Source organism: Octodon degus, unplaced genomic scaffold (genome assembly GCF_000260255.1).
Source record: "Octodon degus isolate 3935 unplaced genomic scaffold, OctDeg1.0 scaffold00044, whole genome shotgun sequence".
In the NCBI taxonomy this organism is placed as follows: Eukaryota; Metazoa; Chordata; class Mammalia; order Rodentia; family Octodontidae; genus Octodon; species Octodon degus.
This window is the reverse complement of record NW_004524620.1, coordinates 11714217-11724114: the sequence shown is the minus strand read 5'-3', so window position 1 is coordinate 11724114 and position 9898 is coordinate 11714217. Positions and strand designations below refer to the sequence as shown.

General features: G+C 43.8%; 1 protein-coding gene across 1 annotated transcript in view; it reads right to left on the bottom strand.

The window, feature by feature from the left end:
* Sh3gl2 (SH3 domain containing GRB2 like 2, endophilin A1) overlaps window positions 1-9154 on the bottom strand; it is a 64658-nt gene extending 55504 nt beyond the window's left edge. The window contains exon 1 of the mRNA XM_004631724.3: window positions 9131-9154. The gene's annotated coding sequence lies outside the window, so the exon portion shown is untranslated. The remainder of the gene's footprint in view (window positions 1-9130) is intronic.
* Window positions 9155-9898: the final 744 nt, after the last annotated feature.

The window sequence follows — 9898 nt, the reverse complement described above, 5'->3', positions numbered from 1 at the left end:
AGTTTCAGGCTCTGGCTGACAACCACCTAATCTAAAGCCTATGTGAATCAGCAGCCAGATTTTCTGCCTGCATCCGAAGATTTTTACTAAACCTGAAATGACAGAGAAAAATAAGAGAGGTTCTACACTAGAATTCAGTGGAGATCCCCTTGGTGGAATTCCAAGTACCAAATCACTTGACTTGCATATTCAGGTTTAAATTATAGGACATTAGTAATAGAAGAGGATTTAAAAGTTATTAATACCTGAGTGCCCAACACCAAATTTTTACTGTATTATATATCACAGTCTCACTTTGTCAAAGATCAAGACAGATACCCTCATCTGACCTGAAAATGACACATTTAGTTTCATTTTTTTTTTCCGAATTTAGGAAAGGGTTTACAGGGTGTAAAGGGTCTCACTACGTAGATCAGACTCGTAGTGATTCTCCTGTTTTCAACCTCCCAAGCGCTGGGCTTACAGGTGCACCACCATGCCCAGTCTCAATCATCAGCTCAGCATGCCCCGGGGGCAGGGCCAGCACAGCAGGGGCAGGGCCAGCATGGCACATTTAGTTTCATTTGTAAAATGAACACAAGAGAGCATTTAGTGGCAGAACACCCTCATTTACGTACAATTAGACAATCCTGCCAATTAGGATAATCATATTTTCAGCAACTCAAAAACACTGTCTTCATCCAAACTACACCAGCTTAGAGTTTCTACATCATGCTCAATGGCGGATTGTTTTTACTCCGCCCACACTGCACGCATTCATCAACAACTTGGCACCACAGAAGCTGGTCACTATAGCAAGTGGGATGCTGAGCTAACACCGGCTGTTAGTCATTTAAAACTAGCCCTGCAAACTCACAGCAATGCCAGTTCACTGGTCATTTACTTTATAAACTCACATACAAACAGTAAGTTCAACAGATGCAAAACTGACGGGAAGGTGAAGAGAGAGATCAGTAAGGCAGAGCAGCACAAAAAGCTCCTTCTTTATTCTACAAAAGCTGCCGTTGAAGTAGTTCTACAGAAGCAGGTCACCAAGCACAGTGACGATGCTAGACACTAGATCCTAGTATGGGCCTGGGTGGTTAGTTTATGTAAAAGTTTCTCACCTAACTATGTTCCTGAGTAGGGAAAAGTATTACTCAAAATGACATCTACATTACTCTCTGGGCTATTTGTCTAAGTCACAAAAGATCTAAATATATCAAGATAATTAAATGCTGGGCTGACCGACAACTGACTCACCTCTAGGAGCAGGGGCAGCATCTTCTGCTCTTTCAATAAACGTTACTAAAACTTCCATCTGTTTTGGGTCTAAGAAGCGAAGTGAAGAATAAAGACTTACAGAGCCCATCTGGCCAGCAACAAAGACATTTCTCTACCTGCTACATTTAAAACTTTGTGTTATTATTTTCAGTGAGGTTGTTTCTAAAACAAAGATTTAATAACATTGAATAATTTCTGATGCTATTTTTGATCACATTTAACTAAACGATTGCTACCTGAGAAGTGAATAGCCTATTTACTTAAACAAATTTTAGGAAACATCTGAGTTAAATGGAACAGTGAAAGTGAGCCAGTGCTGCTTCTGTGCCCTACAACCCCAACACTGCCCACCCTGGAAATACGTCCACAACCCCTCCTGGAAGCCTAAACATACTGAGCCCTCAAGAGCTGCAATGGAACCCTGTGAGTGCAACACAGAGAGCTTGTGCTTCTAATCTATTCTTGAATTTCCTGTTCATTCTGTATTCTGACCAACCCAGAAATCCCGTACCGCTTGAGTTCATTATGTTCTCATAAGAAGGACCCCCCCAAAGATCTGTCCAACTAGATGGCAATGTGCTTTGGTAATATGGTCATTAAGAGGAGAGAGAGAGAGCCAGAGAGCCAGAGAGAGAGAGCCAGAGAGAGAGAGAGAGAGACAGACAGACAGACAGACAGACAGATAGACTGACTGAGACTATAAGGTGAGCCAAATAAAACTAGTCACTTCACTCAGGGACAGTTTTTCAAAAGGCACAAATTCCAAAAAAGAAAATAAATAGTGCAAAAGGCATGGTTTTATATAAAGTCTTCATTTTGAGTCTACAGTAGTGACTGTTTCATGCTATTTTTTTCTGTACCACATAAGAAAAATGACAAAGGGAACCAGCAGCATGAGCCGGATCCAATAAACGGCTGCTCTTCCCAGCCCAAAGGACCATGCGCTGCACGCCAGTGAGCCATGCCCACCCTCGAGCTATCTGCCATCTCCAGGCAAGAAGCACTTTATCTTCCAGTGCTGTCTTGATTCCTTCTAGTAATGCGCTCCATGCACTAAACTCTGAGAAGCTCACTGTGGGTACTGCCAACAAAGATCTTCCCAAGATCCACCACTGCTCTGAAATTCAGTGGACTTAATACAAACTCTGTTCATGCGTTCCCACACCTGCAAGCCATTTATTCCTATGTTTCCTCTTTTCTTCAGTCTTATCTCCAGTTATTCAAGCCAGGTTTCCCTACCATCCGTAAAAAGTGATGGGCTTACTTCCTCCGTTTTATACCTGAATCTATTTCTCTTTCACTGTTCATGTCACTAAACCCTCATTCAGATTTCACCTCCTTTATCATCTGTGATTACCAGCCTCGCTGAAGCTGTCATTATTGAGTGACAACCTGGAGCCGCCCAATGAGCAGGCTGCTCAGGAGTGTGCTTGGCCCACGTGCAGGGTGCCAAAGGCAGGAAGCGCGCTGCGTGCATTTCTATTTGAATGTATCTGACACTGCAATACCAAATACAATGACTGGAGAGCAAAAACATGACCTCAGTGAGTTACTGTCAAACCAAAACCTTAACATATGTTAAGAAAACACTTGACTACTGGCTAGCACGGTTCAGTACCTGCTTTCGAAGAGTATAGTCTCTCCTCTAAAACTAATACCTTTGCTATCTAGACTGTCATAAAACTAGAAATTCAAGTATGGTATATGATATTTTACTTATAGCCAAGGCTAAAGGAACTTCTATCTTCATTCATCCACTATATGAATTACAATACAATTAGTATATTGTTCCTACTAATCTCAGTGCTATCTACACATAGGATATGTGTTTTAGCTTATTTGAACATATATATGTGCTGGTATATCTGTGTGAATGTATATAATCATACATTTATGATAGAAAGTGTATTTCAAAAATGCCTTTTGAAAAAAAAATTATGTATTTAGTGCAGGGTCTACAGGGTCTCACTACACAGACTGGACTCGAAATGATCCTCCTGTGCTCAGTCTCCCAAGTGCCGGGATTACAGGCGTGTGCCACCACACCCAGTGTCAATCGCATGCCCCATGGGCAGGGCTGGCATGGCACGCTGGGGATCGAACGCGGGTCCCTGTGCCTGCCTAAGCAGGCATTTTAGTCTGCTGAGCGATCTGGCCAGCCCTCCAAAATGCCTTTTGAAAACCACTAAAATTTTGTTAAGTATTATACAAGTTTACTTATATTAAGACAGAATTACTTTATCACTCAAGTTAAGTACAGCTTGTTTGTAAGACAAGAAGTCAGAACATATATATTACCTTGCAAATCTGCATAATAGCACAACACATAAAATGTGTTCAGGCACCAATAAATCTTGCTAAAAATTCAGTAAATTAGAGCCATAGAGGCAAAGGTTCAAACAATTGAATTCAGAATCAAGACATAAATTTCAGTCTAAACAATGTTACCTAGAAGCTTCGAGGAAAGACATAAACTCTATGTCTTGATTTCTCACCCCAAGAAATAAAACCAACTTTATTTAATGCTGAATTTCTAAAAGAGTTATGCAAAGAACATATGCACAAGAGGTCTGCCAAGCAGTATGAAGTGGTTAGCAGAGGCCTCTCCTCCCACCCCTCTCTCCACCCTGGAGAAGGAACCAGGATCACGCATGCTGTGCAAGCGCTCTAGCACCCAGCTACACCCCAGACCAAGCATTGTTGTTTTGATAAACCACCTTATTCACATGAAAGCTGCATTAAGTTTATTTCGCACTTTGCAAAAAAATAACTAAACTATATTATTAAAGAATGACATTAAAAGTTCATTGTTTTCAAAAAAAGTGATAACAACCTCCCCATAGCAGGGTGTCCTGTTTTCCAAGTGTCTGTAGTAAGTTGTCACCTCTGAGAACAAAGAAGTCCCAAGTCTAACTCCCCAGAGAAGTTGTTACTCATTTTAGCTATAAAATAAAAACTGTAACAACAATACTTGATTGCGTGTCAAACATTCAGAGGGAAACAGAAAATTAAAAATTATAGCAGCACTTTTTTAGTGATGGGCTAACCACACACAGCTCTCCCTTGCAGATGGTGGTATTCTCATGTGGAGAAGACAGGGTGGATTCACTTTAGGGATGCAAGCCTCACACTAGTTTTTCTCAGCTGTCATTAAACTAGAATGTTTAAATGCCATGATGTTTTGAAAATGGATTTCAAAATAATCTATAATTTTTCCTGTCCAGAAATTTGAAACTTTCTTAGAAAATGAGCATAGTGTTTTTGACTACCAAAATTAAACTAATTCAATTTCTCAGTACCAAGGAGAATTTGTACACCGAAGAAAATCTGAAAGTTTGGGGCTCAGGAGATAGGTTGGTGGTCTAAGCGCCTACCTGGCAAGTGCAAGGACTGAGGTTCCATCCCCAGTACCACATGCCACCCCTGCCCTGTGCCCTGCTGGCCACTAATCCGGGCATGGTGGTACACACCTGTAATCCCAGCAAGGGGGAGGCTGAGACAGGAGGATCACTATGAGTCCAAGCTGCATAGCAAGACCCTGCACCAAATAAATAAGTAAAACTTTTTTTAAAAAAGGAAGTTTCCCCCTACATAAAACCAGTGATTTACTCTCTGTGACATCAAAGAAGGACTGCCTTTAAATACTGGAACAAAAAAGCAAAGCAAGTTTGGGTAAGGTAAGTACTCAGCCTCTTCTCCACCTCCCAGTGTATCTTGCTCCTTAGCAAATACTACACAGAAAATCAGAAACCAACTTCATGATGCCATCATGTTCCTAGCACGGCTCACTGGGGGTAAAAAGAAGAATCTTCCAATCGCAGTCTTTCTGGGATGGAAAATCCCCCATGGACTGTGGGGCTACATAAGCTGCACACAGGGAAGCCCGTGAAAGTTATTACAGAAGCAGAGCTTTCAGCTCCTTGGTTGAAAGATACTTCATCAGCTATAGTTTCATTTGTAAATGATTTTGTTTTTGTCTTATAGAAAAATTCTAAAGTATTTATAATATGCAGAATAAAAAATCAGCACGTCTATTTTTCAACATTCCCTAACAATGAATTCATCATTAGAGAAAGGACTTTTTGAGAAGATGGTTTACAAGGGCCTGAGTTCAATTCCCAGGTCCACACACAAAAGAAAGAAGAAGAAGATGGTTTAGCAGAAGGGGAAGAATTTCCATAATCTTTTCCCTTTCTGGCAATAGAATTTGATTCATTTCCATAGTCCACTGAAATAAGCCACTGGTTAAAAATGTACGACAGAACCTGCTAAAAATAGACGCTAAGCCTCGAGGCAGGAATGACATCACGCTGTCTATTTTTAAGAATACATTCTAGTGAAAACTTAGTTATATATCCTCTTGAATAAAGAAAAATCAGAACACATAGAGAGAAAAATGTTGCCAATAACAAATCTGGTATTTCAGAGGTGATTAACAAATGACCTAGAACCTGAATCCTGATGACTCCATTGCAAAGCAAATAGCAGTTGAGCTGGCTCTTGCTTATTAAGACAAGAAAGCCCTGGAAAGCCCTCCTGGAAATGCACGTGCTTTCTCAAACGACTTGCACCCATTCCTGGGCTTTTTTCCTTACCCACAAAATGGGGCCTCAGTATGGCGAGAGTGAAGCATCTCAGATAGTTCACATCTAAAAACGAGGTGCCTGTGTCTGTGATGGTCAGCTTTATGCATCCGTTTTGCTTGGCTATGCTACACAGGGTTTTCCTTCAATACTTTGTGAAGCACTACTAGGAAGATTGTTATGGCTGCCATCTAGGTGTCCCCCCAAAGCCTCTAGAGTGTGTGACTAGCTCATGATCCACTGGGACTACAGGCGAGTGCTGCTGGGACTATGGGTGTGAGTACCACGCCCACCCTAGCGCAGAGAGCCTGAAGGCCACGCACGGGGGCAGGCTTGCTCTCTGTGGCCATGCTGTCGCTGCCATCCCTTCCTTGTTGCTCTTGCTGCTTTGCTGCCCTCCTCTGCCATGAACAGTGCCCTCTGCCACGTGCTGTTCTGCCTTGGAGCCAGCCACGTATGGGCTGAAAGCTCCACTGACTGTGGGCCACATAAGCCTTTCCGTCCTTAATTTTAGGTGTGGGTATTTCATCTCAGCAACAAGACAAGAGTAACTGAGACACGGATGTAGTTGACGCCTACAACCAACAGAATGTATGTAGATTATCCTTTATCACACAGATGGTTCTCATCCAAATAAAGGAGAGGCTTTGAGAACAAAACTGAGGGAGGTCACTGTCAAAGAAAACAGATTGGGCCTCAAGACCTGCCTCATCAGCCGCTGAGCCCGCACGCAAGGGCCTGCCTGCGCATCTCAGCCTCCTCAGGCCCACCACCCAGGGAGCTCGTGCTTGGAAGTGAAACTCTCTCCCCCCACGTCTACACATCCATCTCCATAGCCAGCCAGTGTCAGTGCTCTGAAGAACCCCATACAATCGCTACCAGTTGCAGTGCTATTTGTAGTAAATAAAGCTACAAATTAGGAAGTGCAGGGAAAAATTAAATGCTATGGTTTCAAGAGAAAATGCTACCGTGCTTTTTTTTCTTTCAGATGCAGGTTATTTGGGCACAAATATCATTCTTATAGAAAAAAAAAAAGTCTTCAGACTTTTTTTTTTTTTTTTGCGGAACTGGTTACTGAACTCGGGACCTTGCTCTTGCCAGGGAAGCACTTATTCCACTGAGCCATCTCCCCGGGTCCCTTGTCTTCAGATTAAACCCCCAAAATGTAACAAATACAACAGAACTCAAAGAACTCTGCTAACACTGAAATCCAGGTCTCTCTGTTCTACCCCTGATAGAAACCCTGTTTCCCAGGCAAGAGTCCACTTGGGGTGGCTCTAATTGATCTGCAAATTCCATGTGTACAAATCCTTTAATTTGTGTAGCTGTTTTCCGTAACTCTTTTTATTACTAAAAGCCATTGGTAAATATTTTCTTGGCCACAGGAATTACTCAACATTAATTCAGTTCTACTGTCCTGCCATAGTAAATCTGTACTTGCTTCCATTCATACATGCTGACACCTCCAGGCACTGGGTCAATTACACCTTTCCACAGAGTCTTCGCAACGAGGCCCAGCTCTGTTCACACTGCGCCTTACGACATCGCCATGTGCTTCTGCACCTACCTGGAGCTCTTGCAGGGCAGCGATTCTGGTCCGGGCCCGAGGTCCAGTGCCATCACTAGCAAGCTGACCCGCAGTGTAGGACCCACCGAGGGGGCCGGGAGGAGTAAAAGCCTGCACCAATTTTGTCGTATTTTTCCTTTTCCTTTTCCTATTCAAATATCTTTGGTGTATTTCCCAGAGAAATCACTGCTTTCTCCTACTTAATTTTTCCAACCAAATTATCCTCTGCTAGTAGGAAAGCTTGGGAACAAAAGATAGGTACAGAAAACATGCTAATGAGTAGCTCCTCTGGTCATATTCTCAGGTTCATCATGATCTTTATGTAGTCATGACTATTAATAAAAGTAAGATGGAACAATCTTGAAGAAACTGGGCTGAAGGTGAGCTGACCACTCAACACTCACTGAAAACAGCAGCACTCAGAGCAGACAGCCAGCGTGAGGCCTCTGCTGCATGCTTCGCCCCTCAGCCACATCGCTCGCGCTCCTGCTGCCACCCCACTACCACCACCGCCACACAGACATGCGACCTTCCAGCCTCTGCACTCACTCAGGAGCTGCCCACTGACTGCGCTATGCGTCAGGCACGGGACACACTGTGCTGAAGACTGCTAGGGACGTGGGGTCCGCAGGAGAAGCACACTTCCAGCAAGGGGCCAGCAGGATAAGACGGGAGGAGAGAAACACATCAAGACCCAGCTGGAGATCCGCAGGAGCCAGGGTCGGAACCCTTATAAAGGGCTTCATCGTAAGGGAATGAGGAGATGCGCTGGCCGCTGAGGCTTCCCAGACAAATGTTCTTGTCTGAGTGACTCAACAACAGGAATCTATTCCCTACCCTTCTGGGGTCGGAGGTGGGGGCGCTAGCACGCTGGGCTTTGGTCAGAGGGCTCTCTCTCTCTCTCTCACTCTCCCATGACTTTTCCTCTACACTCATGTGGAGAAAGACCAGCTCTCTTCTTCTTAAAAGAGGACTCATTCCATCTAAGCACCCTGTCCTTAGCATTTACCTAACACCAGTGACTTCCCCAAGAACCCACTTCCCAAAACCATCACACCAGGGCAGAGACGTCCATGTAGGACTTTTGAAAGGAGACCAAGATCCAGGGCACAGAGGGAGAAACGCGATGGGATTTATGAGCTGTAACACCACTCGAGAGATATCTGGACCACGAGCTTAGCACCACAGAAGGAGCTCGTTCAGGAAAAGGCTTCCATCCCGCCAAAAGGGAGACGGAGCATCTCTCTATAACTGCAGGCCCAAGCAGCGTGACTGTCACAGGCAGGCCCACACTATGGAGCATATGGGTCCTCTCTGAAGAAGCTCCACATGCCTCAAGGCCCAAAGCTGACCACAGGAATGTCCTGTTCTCTAAGGAAGCTGGGCAATTTTTTTTTTCAAATTGTTACCCTTTTTCCTTCTTTTGCTCTTAGATTTTTAGCTTTTTGGTTTGTTCTCATCCTTCCACGATACGTAAAATCTTCCAGTGATAGCTAATATTCTGGAACTTAAGAGAAATTTTCTGACTAAATCATTTTATAGTTTCCTACAAATCGTGTTTTTCTCAGACAAATTGCCGTCCACTGTTACATAATAGTTCCTAACTCAGAGCTTGTGCATCCTGCTGGCCAGACTCGGGAAAACTCTCACACCGCAGAAGGTCTAGGGCACCACGCTGCTGTTGGAGCAGAAAATTACACAGCACTGGGAAGCACACCTGCAAGGAGAAGTGAGGACAAGCCGCTTCTGCGCAGCTGCTGCTACAGGCCTCCCCCCGCTGGGCAGCGACACACCCCCTCCTTGCCGTATCTTGCACATACATACATGCGCGCGTACGCACGGGCAGCTCTGGACTGAACTCCAGGCCTCCTCACTGGGCCACACATCCCCTGCCTTTCTATGTTTTATTTTAAGGCAGCGGCTGAGCCTCTAATCTGTCTAGCTGGGCTCAAGCATGTGATCCTCTTGCCTCAGACTCCCAGAGTGTTGAGATTATAGGCTTTTATTTTTATAGTAAGTTATTTTTAGTCAAGATACAGTGATCATGCCACGGTAGAAAGAAGGTTTTAAGCGACATCAGCTCTAAGTTCCTGAAGAAGAATTAAAAGTCAAGAAAGGACTGGGGAGACAGCTCAGCGGTATAAGCACCTGTCTGGCAAGTGCAACGACCGGGGTTCAATCTCCCGTCCCACAGGCCATGCTGGCTCCGTGCTGCGGTACACGCCTGTATTCTCAGCACTTGGGAGGCTGAGACAGGAGGATCCCTAGAGCTCAAGCTGTGTAGCAAGACCCTACACCAAATAAATAAATAAATAGTCAAGAAAAAAACCTAATTTCTCATGGAAATTTAGCACAGTATTTCAAACTCAAAGACATACACATACAGCTTTTAAAATCTACCAATATACTATATTTGTTATAAATATTTTTTAATAAGGAAGTAACACGTCACAAATACAATGGCTATCTTAATCCTCCTTCCTTC